The sequence below is a fragment of the Chinchilla lanigera genome, unplaced genomic scaffold (assembly GCF_000276665.1).
Source record: "Chinchilla lanigera isolate Chin_1 unplaced genomic scaffold, ChiLan1.0 scaffold00009, whole genome shotgun sequence".
Lineage (NCBI taxonomy): Eukaryota > Metazoa > Chordata > Mammalia > Rodentia > Chinchillidae > Chinchilla > Chinchilla lanigera.
Window position 1 is genome coordinate 28,946,790 of NW_004955410.1, and position 7,683 is coordinate 28,954,472.

Genomic DNA, 7,683 nt, shown 5'->3' on the forward strand with positions numbered 1-7,683 from the left:
ATCAGACTGCAATAGAGCAAAACTAAGGTCCAGCTCACCATTTGTGCCAGCTTCTGGGTCCTAACGCATCCTACCATCTATAAAGCAAACAAATACAAAGTCTTTTCCAAAACTGCCTTCTCAGCAAATAAGTGTGTGATATTCTGAGCAGGAGAGAGAAAGATTGCCACTTAAAAATAACATGAAAGCATTAAGTAATTATTTAAAACAAGGCTGTTTAGAAAAATATTTGTATTTATTGCAGCTGCTCAATTGGCCTCGTTAAAGTCAGCAAGCATTTAAATTGTGTTACAATCTCATTTAAATCTCGCTCCGTTCCAGCAGGCTGAAGAGCTTGAATAGACCAATCACTTCATAATGATGATGAATGAGAAATTAATTCAGATACAAGCAAGACAATTTAGGCCTTCATCTGTTTAAATAGCCTTCCAATATTATTCGCGATCGCGGGTCACAGATTGAATCAATTGTCCAATCTTGTGAAAGTCATATCCTTGCATCTTCATCGAGATTATTTATAGCGCAGTGAGGGCTGCTGAAAGGTATACGCTGTTAACAGGGACAATTACTTAAAGGGAAGCGTTTATAAAATGGAAAACAAATGCCTGGGTTGGTAACAAATGAGATCAAAAGCAGTCATTCGAATCTGGCTACTGGAGAGAAGGGAGTGAGTACGGCCCCGCAGGATGAGGGCTGCTCGGGTCGACTTCTGACCTCTCCAGGGCCCAGGTGAGCTGGAGCCTCCTGGGCGCGTGCGCCGTGGCTGCCCTGGCAAGGCTGCCCCGACCTGCTGCAAGCTGTAGCCTCCCTGGCGCAGGCAGCAGCTAGCAGAGCGCGGGATGGGCATCCTAAGCAATAGCACCCCATGGACTCCGACCCTAGGGCGGTCTACTTTGCATGCGCGGCTCAGTCCCTGCGGGTGCAGGGCTGCGGACTCCAGCCTCGGTCTGACATCGCTGTCGGGGCGAAGGGCGCAGGAGCCTCCGTGGTGGAGGTGGGGAAGCCTCGTTGCACGCGTACTCGGCCGGTGGCAGCTGGTGCTCCTGGATTCTGGAGGCGCTACCTCCTTTCAAACTTAGTCTCTTTCTAAACTGACGCCCCATTTCCACTGGGCTCCTCACTATTGCCGTCCAGGGCCGCGAAGCACGTCTGGAGTTGTTCCTGTCCTTGCGGGTTTGGGCCCCTTCCAGAGTCGGCACCCCGGAGCTCTCGAGCCTGAGAACAGTGTCCTGTCCTCCCAAAGTAGAGGCCTTTGCTTCCCCCCGAAGCGCCCCTTCCCATATCTTGAAATAATCGCTCCCGGTGAGTCCAGACCCCTGGGTCGCCCTCCTGAGGCACCCAGGAGCCGCTCGAGGACCCGTCGCAGTTGAGGTGACTGCCACGACTTTCAGGCCACAGGTGCCTCCCTGAGGTGTCTCCTCTCAGCCTGTTTAGAGAAAGACCAGAAAACAGGGAGGCGAGCGCGGGGGATGCATTTATTTCTCCGGAATCCGGGCTGGCGTCCTGGGCTATCACGGTGTGCCGCGTCTACACCGGCTTGTGCGCACGTCGCAGGTAGAGAGCCGTGTAGGCGGCGCTCTTTGGGGGAAGTTAAGGGAGGTGCACCAGAACAGGGAAGCAGGGAAGATCATTTGATGCGCTGAGCCTGGAAGAAATGAGGACAGCCAGTGACTCCCAGAGAACACCCAGGTAGAGGAGAAGTCCACGCGGTACAGCACGCGCGATGCCCCTGTTCAAAACCATCGAGATGTTTTTATTTTTGTTTTTGTTTCCTCCCCTGTCCTCCTCTGTATTTCTGTATTAGAAACAAAAGCCCAACTAACGGATTCCTGGCGCACGGAGGACCCACTCCGGGGAGCGACTTTGATGTATTGCTGTCCAATTAGTGCCTTTAATTGGTGTCCTCAGGGACAGGCAGGCCAGGAGCTGGGACACAGCCTCCTCTCGCTTCTCCTACACACTGGAAAGGTAAAATTTATAACGCACTGTAACAACCCCCTGGGAGAGCGAAAGAGCGAGGGAGGCAGGGCGGGAAGGGAGCGAGGCAGCTTGGTCCTGCAGAGGACGGACGCATCCTCCAACCTCAGGGGTCGCCAGGAAGGGCCCAGACCGCTCAGGTTCTGCCCAGTTTTCTGTGCAGGAGGGTTCGGGCGGCTGGGTCGCTGAGGATTATGAATTTGCTTGCAGAAAAGCCAAGGGAGCTAGCATTGTCTGCAGAAGCCCACCCCATGTGGTCTCCCATCTCGTTAATAATGGCTGTTTGTTAACAAGGATGCGGAGGTTAAATAATCCGGGTGGAAGATTAAACATGCCTCATCAAGGCGCTGGGAGCCGCACGGAGCAGAGACCTGCGCCAGAGCTGCCTGACTCTTGCAGCCTGGAAGAAGGTGGGAAGGCAGAGCCTGGCAGCGACACCGAGGTAGAGGAGAGGAAAGGGCGAAGCCGGGTCTTCGCGGTGGTCTGCCATGAAGACCTGCTCCTAGACGTGATGAGCAGTAAACCAAATGTGAGGCAGCCCCGGTGAGATGTGGATGTTAAACCCTGGGAGTAGCCTGCTGAAGATCAGAAAAGAAGCTCCTGGTTTCAAATCCACGGCCCCCTTTCGAGGAGGGGCGAGCGTTGCTTCCCAGGCCATACCAAATCATACCAGTGGGAAGTAAGGGGCACTTATGCCCCAGAGTGACTCCCCCTGAATAGGAAGATAGAGCTTCTCGCTGGACGCCAGCCCTCACTAGTAATAGTAATCTGCAGCCCATCCTCCCAGCTTCATGTCTTTACTGTATAAAATAGACAGAAGATGGTGCTTGATGTGGATAATGATTTTTTTCCCCTTCAGCTTCCTATCAGAGTTAGGGAACTGAGCTCCTTCTCCCTGGCTTTGTCTCCATCCAGCCTTGAGAAGGATTTTATTCTGCAGATATTCAAGGACTTACTATGTGCCACTCACTGTGCAATCTTTCCTTTTAGCCTATGAGTGCAGACTATCAATTTCTATTTCTCCATTGTTCCCAAATAAGGTGTTTTATAGCTGGGGATATAGCTCAGTGGCACCAGCGCCTGCCTGACAACCACAAGGTCCTGAGTTTGATTCCCAGTACCAAAAAAAAAGGGGGGGGGGGATATAGCTCAGTGGCATAAGCACCTGCCTGGCAAGCGCAAGGTCCTGAGTTCAATTTGTGGTACAAAAAATATATATATAAAAAAGATGTTTTATAAAAGAAGCTGAGGGAGAGGAAAAATATCCTTGAAGGAGGGAGAATAGGATGGGTCTGTATGTGTAGGGCAGAGAAACTGTAGAATGAAGTGTAAAGGAATTTATAAAAGAAGTGAAAGGTTTCTTGGCGATGCCACCTCAGTTAGATTTTGAGGATATCAGAGGACAGTGCAACAGCGATCCTGTTATGCAGAGGTTGTGCAGGAGAGCAGAGAGAGGACCTCTCCCTGAGTCCTGAGGGTCTGACAGTGAGTAAAAGGGCTGAGTCATGGTGACACAGGCCTGTAGTTCCGGCATAGTGGGAGGCTGAGGCAAGAGGATTACAAGTTTGAGCTTAACCTGGGCAATTTAGAGAGAGCCTGTCTCAAACAAACAAAATGGTCCATGTCACAGTCAGTAGATCATCTGACCATAGACTTCACACAGTCATCCCATGAAAGCTGACTTCATGGCATGTACGGGGCCTGAAGATAGATGAAGAATATGTTTCTCTATGAGTTGCTGACTTCAAAAGTGGGTTCCAGATAAAGACAGCTCTGTAGGAGGCAGGGTGGATGAATCACTCTTGTGTCAGCTTTTGTTGTTGTTGTTGTTTTGTTTTGTTTTGTTTTTTAGTCCTGGAGTTTTAACCCAGAGCCCTACACATGCTAGGCAAGTACTCTACCACTGAGCTATACCCCAACCTTATGTGTCTATTTTTAAAGAACATAATTTCATTCTGTCATCCAAAAATACGGTCAATATTTCTTTGGTAGATGTTCAACAATCACTTTAACCCCATGAGTGACTCAATAAATATTTATTGAACACCACCACTTCTATGCCAATATTGGACTAAAATTTGTACAATATCTTCTTTCTCCTCCAATTTGATATGGCTTTGATTATGTTTGGTTCCTCTTACAGTTAATTTGTGCTGTGCTTGAAAAGCACTCCTTAGTGATGGGAGCTGTGACCAAGGTGAGCCTATGGTAGGAAATACACTTGCTTTGGCAGGGACCCTGGCAAAAGAGAGTGTCATATACAATCCAATTTGTCTGCTATTTGATTTGGAGCCACTTTAGCTTTCACTTCAGAAGCTTTACATTTTATATATGTGCTGATACCTGCTTATTGAAACAAAACTCTTTGAGCAACATAAAAACATAGATTCTTAAACCAGAGTTCCTGGGCTTGGATTCCCCACTCTGACCCTTGTGAGTTGTGTGAGCTTGAAAATATCCAAACTTCTCTCTGAGCTTCAGTTTCTTCTCTGCCAAGTAGAGGTGATAGCAGTAGAACGGTAGTTGTTAGGCAGTGCTGTTACCTCAGAACTTAGTACTTAAATCAATGAACATTATCTCAATTCTGTGAGTTAGGAGTTGGGGGCAGCTCAGCTGGGTGCCTCTGGCGAAGGTTAGTGGCCTGGATCTGTGGTCTTTTGTAAAGGCCCAGCCAAGTAAGGACGTGTTCTGGGCTCACTCAGGTGGCAGTTGGCAGGATTCTTACTGGTGAGCTGTCTGACTGAAGGCCCCCGTTTCCTATTGGCTGTTGGTTGGAGGCCTCTCCCACGTTTTTGCCACTTGAGCCTCTCTATGGGGTAACACACATGGCAGTCACCTTTCCTTACAATAAGCAAAGGGAGAGCACAGGGGAGGGGAGAGTGAGGGGAATTATCTTGGAGGCTGCCCCCCACAGGCCTTACAGGGTTCTGCAAAAATTATATGGCTTTATATTTATGAAGAGTTTAGGACAGCCACTGTTTGCTATAGTTGTCATAGTCATTCCTTTGTTTGAGTGCAGCACCTATTTATTCATCTAAACCAGTGAAGGCAAACCTTTTAGAGCTTTCAATCATGCAAACAGCCCGCTGTGGCACACATGCCATCAGTTCACCACCACTGATCTAGATCTTCCTACTTCAGCTGCTCTCCTCCTTCTCTTTTCTGGCACAGCTCTGTAAAGAAGTACAGAAAGAACCAGGCATGGTGGTACACACCTGTAATTGAAACACTGTCAAAGTCTGAGGCAGGAGGATCATCTGTTTGAGCCCAGCTTGAGCAATTTAGCAAGATTCTGTCTCAAAAAAAAAAAAAAAAGGTTGGGAATGTAGCTCAATTTAAAGGCCTTGAATTCAATCCCCCACACCAACAAAACAAAACAAAACAACAGTATAAGAAATGCAAGAATAAATAACTACTGTGAGGAAAGGGAAAGAGGAAGCAGAATAAAATTAGAATATGATGGAAGATTCCAGAAACCTCTGGGAGGTAGGGAGGTACTTAGACTCTCAACTACAGATAAGAAATAAGGTGATTCTAGTCTCTCATAATGGGCTTTTTATTAAATATTTTCCCATCCATTATCATACCTAATTTCTACCATAGGCATGTGAAACAAAAACCATTTTGTCCATTTTAGAGATAAGGAAAAGAGCCCAGAATGGTCACAGAGCTACTAAACAGGAGAATCCAGGTCTCATTCCAGGTTGTCTCTGCATACCAGTGGCTCTTTGGGCTACACTCTGCCTTGGCAGCCAACTTTACCATGAGGTTATGGCTGCAGTCAGAGTCATGGAAGATGCCGTGACATGAACACAACGCTGGGCAGGCCAGTGTGGGTTAGAGGTCCCAGCCTGCCAAAAGTCTGGCTAGTGACACTGAGTAGGCTCAAAGCTGACTCAAAAGTGGGCAGCCAGGAAGTCAAGGCATACCATCCAAAGGGACTCAATCTCTATACCAGAAACTTTTGGTGCTGAGCTGCTCAGTTTGGAAGGTGGCATCCAATAGTGAAAGGCACAGAAGTTAAAGGTACATTCTTACTCAGAAATCTGAGGTAAAGGATGAAAGCTGTGGGACTTCAAGGGAAACCAGGGCAAAGAGGGAAGGCTAGATACAGCTCCTAGATGTGTTGTGTAATGACATTTACATTAGAGCTCCAGTCCTCAAGGAGAAGACTGAAGAACCAGGCAGGAAAGCATGTCTGTGTCCTGTCCTACCCTTCCTCTTTAGTGAAAGAACCCCTCCCTTAGCTGGGCAAATGGCTGGCTGGAATAAAAGTTCCATTCCTTAGCCAGCTAGTTGTGGCCACATGACTAATTTCTGGCCAATGGGGTGTGAGCAGAACTAGTGAGTGCAGCTCACAGGAAGTATCCTTAAAGGATAGGAAGCATGCCGTTCTTCACTCTTGCTTCTGGCTGAAATTTGACAGAATTGATGGGACTCAAGAAGCTATCTTGGATCATAGGAAGAAGTCATATACTGAGCAAAGCAGAATAAGATAGAAGGAATATATGTAGTTCCTAACACTGTGGAATCCTCCTGAACCACATACTTCTGGACTTCTACAAGAGGAAGAAAGTTCTATCAAAATAGCGCCATTCTTATTTTGGGATTTTCATCGCATGGGCTAGAACTAAGTAACACAGTATTTAAAGTAAAGTAGGACACATGAGAGCAGATGTTATGTTGTATATTGTGATGACTGATTGTGTCAATTTGAGTGGGAGAAGCTTAATTAAATTGGCTTAGCAATTCCACACCCTAGGGTGTGAAAGGCCCATCCTAGGGCACCTTGCCTGGATGGTATAAAGGGGAAATGAAGAAGGATGGATCGACTTCTGTTTCTTCAGAGAAGCTCTAGTCTTCGCCTTCACTTTGGACACCATCGCCTGGCTTCCAGTGCAGATCCTTCAGCCTTCCTGCATAGACTCTTCAGCCTTCCATCACAGACTCATTGGCCTCCTGACACAGACTCACATGGGATACTGCAGTGAGCTCCAGACCTTGGACTGAATCCCTCAATCTCCAGTGTGCAAACCAACCCTTTCTACTCTTCTTCATCCTACTCTGTGGCTGGCCATAGTAAGCCAATCTTGTAAATTCATATATACTTTTGTGTATCTTGTGTTATATCCATTTCTCTAGTAAGCACTGACAGATACACACATTTTGGTTTTACAAAGATTGTACTGGGTGTGGGTGTGGGGACACCCTTGGCATCCAGAATCACATCTGGTTGATAATGAAGACATGAGGTGGTGCTTTTGGAGTAGGAGGTGTAAAGTGGAGGTAGCTTGGAAAAATCTAGGTTTTGCAGGGAGAGACTAGTGTAAGTTTCTGTTATGTTGTTTATTGGCTGAACAAGCTAACAAGTTGTTTAATTTCTTAAGGCTTCAGTTTTCTTATCCTGGGGGCTGAGATTATAATTAAATGAGGCAATAAGCATAAAGTACTTTAATACTCTTCCCTGTTCTTTGTGCTTCCTCTAATCCTTTACCGCTAGTCCTATCATCCGTTTAACCCCTTGGATTGACAGCATGATTTAATTCCAAGTCTTACCTTCTCTGGGATGAAGGGAAGGAGAGATTACTTACTAAGTCTGAGTTGGATTTGCCACAGAATGAGGGCAGTTCTGGTGTTGGTGGTGGATTTAGCTATGGGAGGTTCAGTGTTGCTGCACATTGGAATCGTATGGGAAGACTACAGAAG